This window comes from Canis lupus, chromosome 1 (assembly GCF_048164855.1).
Source record: "Canis lupus baileyi chromosome 1, mCanLup2.hap1, whole genome shotgun sequence".
Lineage (NCBI taxonomy): Eukaryota > Metazoa > Chordata > Mammalia > Carnivora > Canidae > Canis > Canis lupus.
This window is the reverse complement of record NC_132838.1, coordinates 36,361,823-36,379,402: the sequence shown is the minus strand read 5'-3', so window position 1 is coordinate 36,379,402 and position 17,580 is coordinate 36,361,823. Positions and strand designations below refer to the sequence as shown.

The window sequence follows — 17,580 nt, the reverse complement described above, 5'->3', positions numbered from 1 at the left end:
AGGTTTACTCTCAAGATTTGTAGGGGGGAACCAGGACATAAAGTATAGCTAGAGGAGATTTGGGGCTTGGGTATAATTTTTTTCTCAAGTTGGGAGAAACTTTAACATGTTTACAGAGGAGAAAGAGCCAATGGAGAATTAAAGATGGGCATTGGATGTTGAATGACAGCATGAGTTTTGTTTTTGTTTTTGTTTGTTTTTGGAAGTATTTGGAGGACACAAGAATTCACATGGGGGAATTAGCTCTGAACAAAACAAAGGGTGGGATGGTTGATAAAGACAAGCTCATAGGTGCTGTGAGAAAGAGGAAGTTAGGGGTTTGTTCTTGATAATCACAGCTTTCCAGGAAGTAGGAAGATGGTGAGGGCGTTTGAAATGTTTTGAGGAGAGGAGAAAGATTTCAAAAAGCTATCCAGCAAATAGGTGGCAAGCTGAATAAGCAATATTGGGCATAGCTCAGTCTTCAAACATATATTCATTCATGGGGATTTTTCCAGCAGTTCTCAACAACTTGACTGTGAGAGCATCCATAGATGGTTGGACATGAGCTGGAGATTATGAAAATTTGTTGTGGTTCTGAAGCTTTTCAAAATACAAAGTTGAAAGAATAAACTCCCCTATACCCTTAGTGTAAATTCACCAATTATTAATATTTACACATTTGCTTTATCATTTTTATGCATGTAATATGTATGTTGTTGAACCATTGGAAAGTAAGTTAGACTTTGATTGTTAAACATTCTAGGATTTATCTCCTGGAAACCATGATGTTCTTCTACATAACAGTACAATTATTACTCAAGAAATTTAACATCAGAACAATACTATTGAATGTATAGTCCATATTCAGGTTTTTCCAATTGTCTCAATATTTTTAAAAAAGATTTTTAAGTAATCTCTATACCCAGCGTGGGGCTTGAACTCAAAAATCCCGAGATCAAGAATCACATGCTCTACTGATTGAGATAGTCAGGTACCTCTTTATAGCTATATATTTATTTATAGCTTTAAAAAAACCCCAAAACTCTCCAGGATTCATTAGACATTGCATTCAGTGGGATTTTTAATCTCCCTTAATTTGGAAGAATTTGTTAGCACTGTCTTTTGTAACATTGATGTTTTTGAAACCTATAGTCTAGCTGTTTTTTGAATAACCCTCAACTTTTGGTTTGTTTCCTTATTATAAACTTGGGTTCTGTGTTTCCAGCAGGAATACTATATGTGTGATGTTGTGTCCTTATTTATGCCTTGTATCAAGAAGCATATGCCAATCTACCCTATTACTGGTGATATGAACTATCATCACTTGGTTAAGGTGGTATTTGCTAGGTTTCTCTGCTGTCAACTTATGGCTTCCCCCCTTTTTAATTAATAAGAAATGTGTGGGGAGATAAATGCTTGGGACTACATGGACTGGAAATATCCTATTCCTCTCCAATTTTCACCCAGTAGTTTTAGCATTCATTAAGATTCTTGCATGTATCAATTTTTATGATAGTTATAAATATTACTTTTCTAAATTACTCCTTCTATGCTTATTAGCTGATTAGGCTGTAACTTTGGAGTTTGATTTAATGCAAAGGCAGGGTGTCAAGATGAAGAAGACCATGGAGAGAAAATAGTTGTACAGTCTGGGCTGGCTAATGAAGAAACTAAAACCAGCGAAGCACACACATATGTATCAGTGTATGTGTGTTGCTGCAGAGTAAATATGCTGGGAGAACAGAGAAAGCTGAAAGCATCAGAAATTGTGATCAGAAATGGGGATGCTGGAGTTTAAAGTTTCTTAGGGTGGAGCTGTTCCAAGCTGTTGAAGGTCTAGGAGGTTGCCATGGATTCAGAAGATAGCTTGAGTGGAGAGATTTTTTTCATTAGGAGTAAGCAAAATAATTCTAAGAACAAAGTATTGCATAAATCACCCACATAGATGTTGAATTGGCCCAAGAAGATGGGGCAACTAGAGGGAAAATTATATGAGCCGAGTGCCAAAGCCCTTCATTGTTCAAAATCTATAGTGAATCAGTCTATGGATGATGGTGTTGGGGGTGGGAAGAGAGTAGAGGAGCCAGATGTCCTGGGTCCCAAAGGAGATGTTTTAATATGTGAGTAAAAGAGCAATGATGTAGCAGTGGGGATAGGGTTAAGTATCATGCTGTCTTTTTAACCTTTTTCAGTGTGGCATAGCCATTGGCAAGTATACCTCCTCCAACCAAGAGGCCCTTGGTGTGGGGTATCTTTGAGGAGAGCAAGGCCTTTGAGTAAAGGTGGAGAGCTGGAGAGAGCTTTGTAGAGGAGGAGAGAGAAGCAGGCAGGACCTTGCTACAGTGGAGAAGATCAGAGTGCACAGGGGAAAGGGCAATAGGATAGATAGCCATAGGAATAGAGACTAAGACGAGATGGGGAAGCTCAGGGTAATCTGAGAGGAGATTACTTTTCAGGATAATTAAGGATTGGAGGGCAAAAGATGAAAACAAGATACAGGGGGGTTTGAGTTTAAGTCAGGATTGTTCCTAGACCTTTAGGGCATCTGTGAGCCCTTTTTCTGTAAAGGACTGGCAAGCAAATATTTTCAGCTTTGTGGGCCAAACAGATTGCTGCTGTTGTAGCATGAAAGCAGCCATTGGCAATATGTAAATGAATGACAGTGACTAGTTTCCAATAAAACTTTATGGCCACTGAAATTTAATTTCGCATAATATTCACATGCCACCAAATATTCTTGTTTTATTTCTCCCAAACATCTAAAAAATGTAAAACCTTTTGCCCACAGGCTGTACAAAAGGAGACATAAAGACTCATTTGGCCGGTAGGCTGTAGTTGGCTAACCCCTTTTGTAGGGTAAAGGTATAGGAATTTATGTTAAAGCAGAGACTTAGGAGTCACTAGGGACATTTTGGGAGGGGAAGTAAAATATATCTTCTGATAATCACGAGTAATAGTTGGTAAAGTCCATGGACCAAGAGTTTAGGCTATCACGCTGCTAACTCCCAAAAGGAAAGGGAAAATGTAAGATGAACAATAAACAATATGATGATGCAGTTATGCAATTAGTACAGAGTTCATTGTTTTAATTCTTTAAATGCTTTTTAAAAATCTGAATAAAAAGCAGATGAAGGATTGAAAGCCAAATAATATATGGTGCCCTAGTTCAGTTTTCAGATAATCAGTATTTCTTCTGTTTTAATCCTCTTACCTTATGGATCTCTACATCTTCCTCAGTTCAGTTTATCCAGATAATCACTCTGGTTTCCTCTGGGGTCAGGGAAGTAGGGTTGCCAAACTACCCCGGGGGTTCAAGAAGGGACCTGGTCACCTAATTGCCCTGTATGCAAAATGAAGGCTTTCAACCAGTGCTTTCTGGACATCCCCACATTCCACTTCTCGCTCTCTGGTACCACCGAGTGTCCAGACTCTCAAGACATATTTCTCTACTCTTAAGTCAGTTACCACTCCTGCATTTGCTTTTTGTCTTTGAAAATCTATTGACCTCTTTCAACTGTGACTCCTGTCTCTCTCTGATGCCCTTGTTTTGGCAGAGCTCTGGGAGGGAGAAAATAAATGAGTATAGTCAGCCTGACGTATCCTTTTACTTTAAATGAGTGGCTGGTATTCCTAAATTATGAAAAAAAGCCTCTACCACTTTCTCTTTTTCTTGTAATTTCTTGCCTATTGCTGTCAAATTTTGTGATTAAAATTTTGATCATAGTAGGAAAAAATAGATACCAGTATCTGGCATTTGTATACTACATTATTTTTTCACTCCAAAGGTCAGCATTTGGTCATTGCCAACTTGGTTTTTTTTCATGCCACATGAAACAGGAATGAAAATCTATGCCATTGATTATATTTTAAATCACTTCTGAATGATTCTGGTTGCTTACTAATAAAAGGTGAATGGGTTTTTCCCTCCCGATCTTTAATTGTGCTATTTTCATTTCAGTTAGGCACTAGACACTGAATTTTCCTACTTAAAAATTAGAAATTCTTCTTTACACTTCATATAGTTTGAATTATATCCATACATTTTATTATAAAAATAGGAAACACATAGCTGCTTAAATGAAAGGACCATCCTCGCTTACTTCTTTGGAAGCCAGAAGCAGCCATGTTCTCCTGTCTTTTGTTCTCTTGATCCTTGATATACGGTGAAGCAACATGATTATTTTGTTGCACTTTCTAAAATGCGTGTAACAGGAAAACTTTACCACATAATGTAAAATATGTCAGTAGAGGAACTACATATACCAAACATTGCCTTGTGAGCTTACTATGTTCACCAAATGTCAGTCAGTTGAAGATAGAAGTGGACAGTTTTGCTTTGGGAGAAATAATTTTCTCATGGAAGTCCTGTTTGAGGAAGTGATACCTGGATAGAGAAGTCATTGCAAATGGTGACAAGTGTAGGGGAGGGGGGAGAGCCCTGTGAACCAAAGATTACAGCCTCTAAAAATGAAGGGACTCTGGGGGTGCCTGTGCGGCTTGGTTGGTTGAGCATCTGACTCTTGATTTCCGCTCAGGTCATGATCTCAGGGTTGTGGGATTGAACCCCTGCATGGGGCTCCGCTCTGGGCGTAGAGCCTGCTTAAGGATTCTCTCTCTCTCTCTCTCTCTCTCTCTCTCACCTTCTGCCCCTCCTCCACCTGTGCACACATGCACACACCCACACTCTCTCTCTCTCTCTCTCTCTCTCTCTCTCTCTCGAGAGAGAGAGAAGGGACTTGGAGATTGAGGGAAGGCCAGCATAAGGCCAGTGAGAGAGAGGTTTGGCCAGAAGCCACGGACCTCGAAAGAATCAAAGGTTTATTTATGTTTTAAGGTGTTACTTATATTTTGGTTAGAGAAAATGAAATCTAAACACTTATTGAATATTTGCTGAGTTGAATTCACTAGAATATTTTTTCAAATTGTATGGTTTAAGTCTGTTAAGCAGAATGTAAACTGTATAATGTGATTGCTTCTTTTGGCTGCTTGCATCATGAAAGAACACTGGCTTAGGAGTCTGAGGGAAGATGTGGGTTGGAGTTTTTTTTGTTTTTGTTTTTGTTTTTTTAAAGATTTTATTTATTTATTCATGACAGACACAGAGAGGAGAGAGAGAAAAACAGACAGACAGAGGGAGAAGCAGGCTCCATGCAGGGAGCCTGACGTGGAACTCGATCCCGGGTCTCCAGGATCAGGGCCAGGGCTGAAGGCAGTGCTAAACCGCTGAGCCACCTGGGCTGCCCTGGGTTGGAGTTTTGTCTCTACCACTTCAACCTTCACAGGTGAGAAAATGAACTGATAATGTATAAGGGAGAAGTGACAAAAAGAGTTAACAAAAAAGCAGAAGGTAAATACTAAGACAAACTATGGTGATAAAGATAAAAACATTCTCATGATTTCTTTCTCCTCATTCCATGCGAGTAAGAATAGAAAAATTTTAACCAACTTCATTGAGGTTTACTTTACATATAACAAAATGTACGTATTAGAAGTGTTAGTATTTGGTGAAGTATGACAAATATTTGGATCCATGTAATCATCTCCCTGATCAAGATATGGAACATTTCTATTACCTTACAGCATTCTCTCATGCCCCATCTCCATACGTTCTAGGAAACTACTGATCTGTTTTTTATTACTATAGATTAGTTTTTGTCCCCCTAAAGTTTCCTATCAATGGAATCATATAGCATTTTATGTATGCTTTTTAAACTCAGTGTAACATTTTTTAGATTCATCTATGAGATAATCATCAGTTTGCTCATTTTTAACAATTTATTTGTTTCCAGACTGGGGCTTAATGTGAATCTTTGTGTAGAAGTCTTTGTACAGATAAATTATTATTTCTTTTTGATAAATACCTAGGGATTGCTGGGCATATAATAAGTATATGTTTAACATTAAAAGAAAAAAACATTAAAAGAAACATATTTTGTTTAAAAATTTTATTTATTCATGAGAGACACAGAGAGAGAGGCAGAGACATAGGCAGAGGGAGAAACAGACTCTCTGCGGGGAGCCCAATGTGGGACTCGATCCCAGGACCCAAGCATCACGCCCTGAGCCAAACACAGATGCTCAACCACTGAGCCACCCAGGTGCCCCCGTAAGAAACTTTTAAACAGTTTTTCAGAGTGGCTGTACTATTTGACATTCCCACCATTAATGTATGAGAGTTCTAGATTTCTCATATCCTTGAGAATGCTTGACATTGTCAGTCTTTTAAATATTAGCCATTTCAGTGGGTATATAGTGGTATTTCATTGTGATTTTAATTTGTACCAGTCATTGGTGAAATGACATAGAGAGTCATTCATGTACTTACTGGTCATTCGAATATCTTCTTTGGTGAAGTATCTTTTCAAGTCTTTGCCCACTTTTATGGCATTATTTATTGTATTATTGAGTTGTATGCCTTTTTTAAATATTCTGATACAAGTCCTTTGTCAGATATATGTATTACAAATAGTTTTCTCCCAGTATGTGACTTGGCTTTTCAATTTCTTCATAGTTTCTTTTGAAGATCCCACGAAGATCTTATTTTTGGTAAAATCCAGTTACTAATTTATTCTTCCATGATTGTTGCTTTTTGTGTCCTTACCCAAGCAGTCTTTGCTATTCCTAGGTTTTCTTCTAGAAGAGTGCCATCAAATGAAACTATTATGTGAGCCACATATATAACTTTAAGTTTTAAGTAGCCACATTAAAAAAGTAAAAAAGAAAACAGTTCAAGTTAATTTTGATCACATATTCTATTTAAACCAGTATATCCAAAATATTATTTCAACAAGTAATCAATATAAAACCACTGAGATATTTTCATTCTCCTTTTATCCTAAGTCTTCAAAAGCTAGACTATAGTTTATCCTTATAGCACATTTCAGTTTGGACTAGTCACATTTTAAGTGTTCAATAGCATAGCTACTAACTACTTTATTGGACAGGGCAGTTCTAAAAGTTTTTTTCTTATTTTTTATTTAGGTCTGTGCTCTAATTTGATTTGATTTTTGTGTATGATGTGAAGTATAAGTTTAAGGTCTTTTTTTCTCCATACAGATAACCAGTTCTCACATCAGTTATCTTTTCCACCGAAATTATGTTGTACCTTTGTCCAAGATCGATAGATCACATGTGTGGGACCATTTCTGGACCTCATATACTGTTCCATTTATCCATACACCAGTACCATTCTGATTTCATTATTATGGCTCTATAGGTCTTAAAATTAGGTAGTGTAATTCTTCCAAATTTGTTCCTATTTTCCCTTTTTGCTACTCTAGGTTCTTTTCATTTCTATATGAAGTTTAGAATCAGCTTGTCAATTTCTACAGCAAAACTGACTGGGATTTGTCCATTATAGAAGGTTGAGAGATGCCCCCCCCCCAAGATATGCCCATGTCCTAATCCCCCAAACTGAGAATGTTATTTCATTTGGAAAGAAACGTTTTTTTGTAGATGTAATTAAATTAAAGATCTTGAGATAAGATCATTCCAAGTAATTCAGGTGCATCCTAAATCCAATGGCAAGTATCTGCTAAGACAGACACACAGAAGAGAAAACACATCACACACAGAGGAGTGGGCAATGTGACAACAGTGGCGGAAGTTGGAGTGATGTGGCCAGAAGCCAAGGAAGCCAAGGAAACCAGAGAATGCCAAGGGTCTCCAAAAGCTGGAAGAGGCAAGGAAGGATTCTCCTCTATAGCCACTAGGGGGAGTGAAGCCCCGCTGACACCTTGATTTTGGACTTCTGGCCTCCAGGACCGTGAGAATAAATTTCTTGTTTTAGCCACAAACTTGTGGTAATCTATTGCAGCAGCTCTAGGAAACAAAGATGTCCATTATCGGGCTGAGGAAGTTTCTTTTCTCTCCTGGTTTATTCCCCCCCCCCCCAAGAATGGGTGTTGGATTTTGTCAAATGCCATTTCTGCATCAATTGAAAATATTATTTTTTCTTACAATTTTTTAACGTTGTCATAATCTATATACTCTGCTCATATGGTATTGATTTTAGCCCAATCATAACTGTTACCCCTAGTAACATCTGTTCCTAAAAGTACTGGAGTCTGACATGTTATATCAAACTGTAAATATGTCAGCATGAATCTTCTTGCTTTATATATTCTAAAGACATTTTAAGTCATTGAAGAGTCTGCTTTCAAGAATCTTATTCAAGCCTCTATCTCAAAATGCTTAGAAGAATACAACAGAGATCATGGAATTTATGCTGAGTGGTTTACTGTAACTGGGACCACACTCGTAACCCTTGAGTCCAGTTTGGCCGTGAGAGAGAGTTCATTTGGCCTTTGTACTGTTTTCAAAATTAGGAAATTTTATATTAAAACACTAGATATCGTGCTTGTCTGAATTATACAGATTTGGCAACAGTGCCCTGAATTCCAACATGGCAGTGATTTGCCTGAGCTATATAGCATCTGCCCCTTACACAAAAAATGTTCTTCTCACTTTACTATAATCCCATTCTTCATTGTTTTAAACTTCATAGAGATTTGAGTTTGCAATCACTCCCCAGAACCTTTTTTGGGGCACATCATACGTAATACAGAGGCATGTGTCATTGAAGGAAGGCTTGGGGAAGAAGAAGATGGTATTACAGTTACCAAGTAAACATACAGATCTTTAAAGAACTTTGTGGGAATGACTTGAAGATAAAAAAAGATTTTCATATAATTCATTACCGAGACAGACACTCTGATCAACTGACTTATGGATAAATATGGCACAAACACTTAAATCAAAATTAAAATTCTAAACCATGAGATGAGAAAGTAAACTCATCTGCTGCAACCAAAGAAGGAAGTACTGTACAGCCATATATATGACATATGATTTATTTATATTTTTATGATTTTATTTATTCATGAAAGACACAGAGACAGAGACCTAGGCAGAGGGAGAAGCAGGATCTCTGACGGGAGCCCGATGTGGACTCGATCCTAGGACTCACGACCTGAGCCAAAGGCAGTTGCTCAACAGCTGAGCCACCCAGGTATCCTGCTGTACAACCTTGTAATGTAAACTGTGAGAAGGGATGGCAAAGCAAAGATATCAGAGATCCTGTTAATTTGTTGTGACTATAACCTATGCAAGACATACTGAGGAAAAAGATGATCAGACCAAATTTTCACAAATGTCCTCCAGTTGGGAGAGAAGTCAGCGGCATCCTTGTAAAACATCAAGGAATCTTTATGTACCACTGTTGGATTTTGCCAGAAGCAAGAACGTTTGCCAACTCCTGGGGTACCGTGTTAAAATGGGCAAATGAACCAAAGTTCACAGATAGGGGATACTCCTGGGCTGGTTTGAAGGAGGGCTGCTGAAGATTTAAAGAAATTTCAGAAGTGATGACTGGCTTCCCCCAGCAAGGTCTATGCTCTGTTTCAGGCTGAGTTCTACAACCTTCCATCATCCCTCCCCTCATCCTAAAACAGGTCACAGAAAAGTAGATAGCACCAACACTCAGCCCTAAAACTGAAGCTCAGGATAGAGAAGACGGACACATCTCAAGTGAAGAGGAAAGTGTACCAGGAATTCACTCCTAGCATATTAGTGCAAATACAAGGTCTGATATTAACTTGTAAGGATAAACAAGATAAAAGATATGACATAGCTGTTATGCAAATATGCTATATAACATGGGAGTGGGAAGCAAGGAAAACAGCATATAGAAGACAGACCAAAAACCAAGGCTGGAAGAAAACAACCAATGAGCAGAAATTTGTATTCCTTATTTGTGTTTCACATTACAGAAAAAAAAAAAAAAAAAGATACAGATTACTTACAACAGCTCAAGGACAATAAAAGATGAGAATGTGATGAAAAGGAAATTGCATGGCTAAGAAAATTGAGGATCAAAACAACATGATTTTAAAATGAAGTAAACTAGAAAAAATGAACAGAATATTTTTGAGAGAATCAGAGTGAGTGCAAATCACAAGAAAATGAATGCGGAAGGATAAAAAATCAAGTATAACTAGTGACTGAAGTAAAAAAAAAAAAAAACCCAATTGATGAAAGATAAACTAAGATGTATGATAGGGATGGGACAGTATATCAAGAAAAGGAGAATGGATTCCATAAACTGGAAGATCATACTATATACGGGGGGGGGGGAGGGGGGACTGATATTGAATAATTGACAGAGACATAGCGCGGATAAGGCTGTAAAGAGTTTTAATGATAAAAAAAAAAAAAATTCTTAGGCATCCAAGTAGAAAAATCAAATCACGTCCCAGAGAAGTATTGCATAGGATTCAGATCTCTCCACAAAATCTGATTCTCAAAAATCAATGAAGCAATTGCCTCTTTGTCCTTTTAGGTATTAAAGAAAGGTGCGAATCCAAAATATTTACCCTTCTCAGTTTATGTGTAGAGCTTAAAAAAAAAAAAAAAAAAAACAAAAAAAAAAAAACCCAGATAAAACATTAGGGTGCTCTCTGACCTCTCCTTAAGAAGAACTACTTTGAAAAAGAGCAGGCCATTAAATAAAAATCAAGAATTTAGGAATGCGTAAGTTCTGATGACTACTGAATGCATTTAGATACAGAATCAAGACTGAACATCTGGGAGAATAAGGTGGGAGAACACTTGTAAACGTTCTGAGGGCGAGTCAGCCAGAGTCCTATAAGCAGTGGAAGTTGGAAGATCGCAGTGAAGGCGGGTGGAATTGTTAGGATGCTATTAACCTTGTATTATTTCGGAGCTCTGGGACTCCCTGAAATATGTAGCGAGTTCTTGTTGCCTTTCACTTAACGTTTTCATAGGTCTTTTTTAGGAACGTGTATCTTGTAGGGAAGGAAGCGACCGCTGGAGATCTGCGTCAGTTTCTTTTCCTTAAATTCAAGTAACATGAAAAATCGCAAATTGCTTAACGCGTACGTAGGGTCTGACTCCCTAACTGCAAAAGGATTCCCGTCCGATGTCTGTGTGCCTCCGCGTCTCGCTCTGAAAGACGGGGCTTAGGCACTCCTGCCGGGCTCGTGCCGAGGACCACGCTTCTTCACCTGCGGAGGGCTCCCCACGGTGCCCGGCTCCCTCTCAGTGGCCACGGCGAGGCTGCCATGGCTCCAGCGCTGCCCGGGGAGGAGGAGGTGAGCGAGTCTGGCTCATGGCAGCGTGCTCCTAGCATCTGTCGTGTTTCTCCTCTACGGGCTGGCTCGGGGCGGCTCATCCCGGCGGGGCCCCGGGCGGGCAGCCTTCGGGGCCGCGCGGGTCTACCTGCGCCAGCCCCGCACCTGGGCGACCCCGGCGGAGCCCACACGGACGACGCCATGGGCCGGGCGTCCGGGCGCCGGTCCTCTTCCTCCGCCCAGGCCGCCGACCCCCCGGCTCCCCAGCGGGGCCTCCTCCTGCCACGTGACGCCCCCGCCAGGGGCCCCAGCGCCCTCCTCGCGGACGCGCCGTTCCGGCTCCCGGGCTCCGCCTGTGCGCGGCCTCCTCGGCGCAGCCATCCTCGCGGCTGCCGAGGGCGGCAAAGCCCACGGCATCTGCCATTTGTCATTCAGCCCGTCGGGACCGCCCCGAGCCTTGATTTAGACACGTCTGGGGCGTCTTCTGGCCTCAGTCTCCTGGCGGGCGGACGGACGGACGGACGGGGCGGCTCTCCTCCCAGCCCGGCGGACCGCGGGCCTTGGCGCGCGGGGTGCTTCCCCGGGTCGCCGTCATGGCCGCGGAGGCGGCGCGCCCGAGCTGCCGCGCCTGAGTTCCGGGGGGCCCGTGACCCCGCAGGGTAGGTGGCGGGGTGCTCGCGGCCCGGCTGTGGGGGCGGCGGGGCCCGCGGCGGGCCTGGGGGCGGCGGGGCGGCGGGGCGGCGGGGCGGCGGCGTTGCCGCGGCGCGAGGACCGTCCCGGGCTGCGTGCCGCGCCGGGGAGGGTGTGCCGGTGCCGCCGCCGCCGCGCCGCGTACGTGACGGGGTCCGGGCGCCTCAGGACCGAGTGTGAGACTCCGGCGGTGTCACCGGCCGAGCCAACTTGACTCGAACAAAACATTCTTTCAGCCGGTCGCTTCTCGTGCCGCTTTCTGAAGCGTCTGCGTGTATGTCTGGTGTGCGGCAGATAGGCTTGATTTTTGAAGACTGGCACTCTCGCCTTGCCAAGAGGCCAAAAAAAAAAAAAAAAAAAAAAAAAAAGTCTCTTAAAAGTAATAATGTGACTAAACACGGAATGTTTGCATTTACCTTCATTATGGGAAATGGGATTCGTGTTATGCTTTAATATGATGGGCTCTGTCAGAGGTACCCTTGAAACTATTTAAAAATGTGGGCTTCCCCCCCCCCCCACCCCACCAATTTCCTAGATTAGAATAACTAACTGATCATGCAACTTTGGTTGTTTGGTCTCAAGCATCAAACTTTAAGGACAGCGGTGGTGGGAAGGGAGGGGGGATTTTTACTCCTTAATAAATACACTGCTGTAATTTGGACTCCCACCGCCCCCCAACAAATGTGTTACTTTTATGTTTTAGGAAACCAATAAAAATTAAAAATAGAAGCACTCAGCTTAGGTCCTCCTTCTTCCAGGAATCCTTCCCTAACCCCTCCCTCCCCAGGCAGCATCGGAGGCCCCTCCTGTGAGCTTTCTGGGGCCTCGCTGAGGTCCGGGTCCCTTGTGTCCTCCCCACCCCCCTGCGTATTAACCCATCCGTCTCGCGGAGTCCAGTGGATACATAGCACATGGTAAGTGATTAATGCTGTTCTATGACTGAAGGAGAAGATAAAACCATCTTTAAAATGACAGAGTGGTAAATTTGTAGGCACTCAGATAAGCACATTTTTTTTTTTTTTTTTAAAGTTTAAGGATCTAGAAAAGTTGACCACGTCCGATGTTCGTGTTCCTTCCACGCTCTGGCAGTTCCACCCCTAGGTATTTATCCTCTGGAGCGATGTTTTTCGGAGTTAGAAGCCCATCTTAGTCGTGAAATCAGTTAAGTGGATAACGATCAGAATTGGTAAAAACACGAAATAACAGAGAATAGAAAATAGCAGAATGTGTCTCAGGTCATTGGGTATTTGCTTCATGAATTTTTTTCTTTTTTTCCCCCTCTCGGTTTTATACACACACAGATGTGTGTCATGATGTAAAACGTCATTCCTTAGTATGAGTCATGGTCAAAAAAGTTTGAAAGCCACTGCCCTAGATAAATTTTTATACATATACACAATCAGATGTGTACAAGAAGGTTTACCGTAGTGTTACTTGTAATACCTCAAAGCTGGAAGCAACCTTCATGTCTGTCTGAAGGAGAAAGGTAAATTATATTCATAAGGTGGGAACTATGCAGAACAGTGGTGAATGAAGTAGTTTTGTGTCTCAACATAAATGCGTCTCAATAATCTGGAGCCAAAAACAAAAAACAAACCCCCAAAACCAACCAACCAACCAAACAAGTTGTTGAAGATGATATCATTCAGTATTCTATGAGAAATTCAGAACATGGTAAAATAAAGCTGTTGTTTTAGAGATGCGTATATAGGCATTAAAAGTGGTAAAGAGAAATTGTGAATAAATTGATACCCCTAAAAGTCAAGCTGATGATCTCTTAGGGGGTGAAAGGGCGGTTGCGATTCAGAAGGGACATACTGAAGACTTCTGGGATGCTGGAAATGCTTTATCTCCTGACCTGGGCAATGGTTACATGAGTGTTTGCTTTATAACTCTTTGTTAAGTGATACATGTAATGTCTGTATATTAAGTTTTCTCCAAAACCTGTTAAAATGTGGGTGTTGTGAAATGAAGAAGTCTGAAGACAGGACTCTATAGTCTATTACTCATATTTGCTAGCTTTTCTTTAAAAAGAGAAAAGTTGTGATCAGGAAAGGTACCTAGGGAATTTACACAGGAGCCGTAATGTTTTATTTCATAAACTCCGGAGTGGATGCACTTGTGTTCATTAAATCCTTTATGGGTTTTTATATCTTAATTTTTTTTAAATAGAAGAAAAATAAAATCAATCACAGACAATATGGTGAACTTTTGGTATGTTTGCTTTCTGAAAAGCGACTGTTAACGTATTTTTTACAGAATTGAAATTATATTTTCTGTAGTAATATAAGCTGGAATAAAGTGCTTTTAATGAAAAATGTAAATACTAAAAAGCGTATAAGGACCTGGTGGACCTTCATGGACCTTCACAAAGGATTTTTAAATGTTAACATGCTGTCATATTGACTTCAACAGTTTCAATTCCTCGGTCACTCTAGGCCACATTCCAAGTGCTCAGTAGCCACACATGACTAGTGGCTATTATATTTTACTGTATTATTTTATATTACACTGTACTATATTATATAACAAAACACTTGCATCATTGCAGCAATTTCTGTTGGAAAACATTGTTCAAGGTACAAATCCTTTGTTGGTTATATAAACTGCAGACAATCTTTTCTTTGTGCTTTTGTATCTTAAGATATTCTTCTCTATTATTAGGGAAATGTGTTTTGAAATTTTTTTAAGTTTTAAAGTTTCCATTTTTTTATACATGTAGTTCTTTAATTTACCTGACTTGTATATGTATAGGTACCTATTTTTTAAATTTATGTTGTGAGATCAAGAAGAATTTGTTTTCTTTTTCCCATGTGGAGTGGCATTTATCCCCGTACGAGTGGTTGCAGTGCCATCTCCGTCCTATACATATTCCTAGATATGCTTGGGCTCATTTCTGGGTTCTTTACTCTGGTCATAGCTTGGCCTCCACAAATACTACACATTTTTATTTAGTGTTGCTATTTCTATATATTTTTTCAGTCCTAAGAATTAAAAAGTTTTTCATTATAATTTTTTTCTTTCCCCACAAGATTTTAGAAGCATTTTCTAGTTCCAAATGTGGAAGGTTTTGTGAGTTATCCTTTTGTTATTGATTTCTAACTTACACTGTAGTCAGCAAATGAGGGCTCTATGCTACCGATTCTTTGAAATTTGAGAATTGCTTTGTGGCCTCATGGTTAGTTTTTCAACTGCGCCTTGAATGATTGAGAAGAATATGTACTCACAGACTTTTGGGGCAAGGTAGGTATAAAAAAATATACACGGGCACACACAGCTTGGATCAAGCATAAGACTTGTGCTGCTCAAATCTTTTTAGCCTTACTAATTTTTTGGTTTGTTTGCGTTATCAATTACTGAGAAGTGTAACAAAAAAGATCACAATAAAATAATGAATTTTCTCATTTCTTGTAATTCTGTCACTTTGTATATACTGTACTTTCAGCTTTTATAAAGCAAGTGTGGAATTGCTCTATTTTCTCCATAAAATGAACTTTTTGTCATTCTACAGCAATGTTTTCTGCCTCACCACCCAACACCTATTACCTTAAAATCAATTTTGTTTTAGAATACTCTAGTCACACCTTTTAGCATTTGTTTAGAATGTGTCCTTCGCACAGATGAAACCTGATTGTTATTTCTGTTCTTTTCTGATAGTCTTTGTCTTTTAATGGAGCTCTCAGTCCAATTAGGTAAAATATAATTAATGATATATTTAAGATTAAAGTTAACATTCTGTCTTATGGCTGTTTTCTATTTTCTGTGTGTGTATGTGTGTGTTCTCTTTGCTATCCTTCGGATTTTTTCTTACTCTGTTTTCCTTGTAACTAGTATGAAAATTGTTTTTTATTTCTTTTAGGAATTTTCTTTAAAATTTTAATGTAAACTTCATCTAAAGTTTATTAATTCTACTTGAAAATAATTCAAGAAACCTAGGTTGCTTTGACATCAGTTAATTACATGTTTTGGTCATCTAGAGTTTTAATTACACCTTGATTTTTTTTTCTCCTGTAAATTCAACATCTTTTGTGTGTGTGTGTGTGTGTGTGTGTGTGTGTGTGTGTGTGTGGATCCTTTGTCATTTCTTCTTGATCTCAGATCCTTTTCCTTTGTCAAGTATATTTTAGAAGCTTGTTTATTAAAGGAATGTTGATGGCAAACTTTATCTGGAAATGTCTTTTACTCATTTGAATGATGGTATTTGTTTGCCATACAATTCCAGGCTGGCAGTTTCTTTCTCTGTTCTTTGGAGGTCTCTTTGCATTGACTTCTGCTTTCCATGTTACAGTTATCTCAAATAACTTATTTGTTGTTAATCTTTTTTTTTTTTTTTTTCCCTGCTTTTAAGATCTTTTCTCTTCTGTTTTACTGTTTAATGACAGTGTGTCAGGTGTGGATGTTTCATTTATCCTGGTTTTATTGTTCCCTGTCTCTAAGGTTTGTGTTTCACCAATTCTCAAAAGTTTCATCTTTTTTCTTTCTATGTAGCTTTCCCTCCATTTTTTTCCTATTCTTTTCTCAAAACTCTGATTAGACTTATGTTAGACTTACTGCTCAGTCTCCCCATTTCTTTTAATCTAGCTTTTATATATTTTTTGTTCATGTTGAATTCTATAGAATTTCTTCAGATCTGTATTCTGATTTTTGTCCAGTTTTGTTTTCTCCAAAATGAGCTATAGTTTATGTATAATAAAGGCACAAAAATAAAGCATACAGCTTAATGAAATTTACATTTGTGTGTGCTTGTGTGATCACCACCTAGATAAAGATAGAATACATTTTATCCCTTCAACAATTCCCTTCTGTCTCTTCTACTCAGTGTAACCACTCCTCTCCCCAAGTAAACTACTGTCCTGACTTCTATCACTATGAATTATTTTCACATGTTCTTGAACTTCATTCATATAAATGGAATCCTATGGTGTTTGTGTGTGTGTGTGCGTGCATGTGTGCATGTGCGTTTGTCTTTTGTTCACAGGATATTTTTGAGATCAGGTTGCATGTCTTAAGTAGTTTTTTGTTGTTTGATTTCTAACAAGGGGTGGCAAACTATGACCTGTGGGCCAGTGTTAGCCCACAAGATATTTTGGTATATAAAATTTTATTGGATATGAACATGTCTATTCATCAGGGTTGAATAGTTAAAACAGAGACTGTATAACCTATAAAGCCTAAACTGTTTACTATTTGGCCCTTCAGAGGGCCAAAGAAAAAGTTTGGTGACCTTCTTCTATAGTATTGCATTATGTGGGTGGACCACAATTCATTTATCCTTTCTCTTGTTGATGACCATTTGAGGAGTTTGCTGTTTGGGGTCATTATAAATACAGTTTCTGCAAATGTTCTTGAAATTGACATTGGCAAACATATACTCATATTTTATGGATATTTACCAAGGAGCTAAATTGATGGTCTTAGGGTAAGTTGATTGCATTCCTGTGAATATTAATAATGTTGAACATCTTTGTATATCTTTATTGGCCATTCAGATTCCCTTTGTGAAGTACTGTTCAAATCTTTTGACTACTTTTTTTTAGCAAGTTATCTTTTGTCAATGATTTTAGTTCCTTATATATTCTGGATAGGAAATCTTTATCTGGTATGTGTTTGGAGATATTTTCTACCTGCCTAAAGTTTGAATATTTATTCTCTTAATGTTACCTTGGGATGAGCAAACTTACTCTTATGAAGTCTAATATATCAGTGTTATGGGGTGGGGGTGGAGAACTAGTGTTTTTTTGCACTCTGCCCACAGATTTTTTTTTCCCCACCCTCATTTTTGCCTACCCTGAAGGTCCTAAATACATTTGTCTATGAT

The 17,580-nt window shown here is 39.3% G+C and overlaps 1 protein-coding gene across 30 annotated transcripts in view; it reads left to right on the top strand.

The window, feature by feature from the left end:
• Positions 1-17,580, top strand: part of PLAGL1 (PLAG1 like zinc finger 1) — a 110,527-nt gene that overhangs the window by 26,331 nt on the left and 66,616 nt on the right. For 12 of the 30 annotated variants that reach the window (XM_072826480.1, XM_072826459.1, XM_072826478.1 and 9 more), the window contains exon 1: positions 11,401-11,731. The exons of 5 other annotated variants lie outside the window; for them this stretch is intronic. The gene's annotated coding sequence lies outside the window, so the exon portion shown is untranslated. Of the gene's footprint in view, positions 1-5,162; positions 5,265-10,863; positions 11,094-11,399; positions 11,732-12,520; positions 12,677-12,901; positions 12,924-17,580 lie in introns of those variants that run through there. 13 more of the 30 variants (XM_072826406.1, XM_072826323.1, XM_072826351.1 and 10 more) reach the window with 7 other exon arrangements.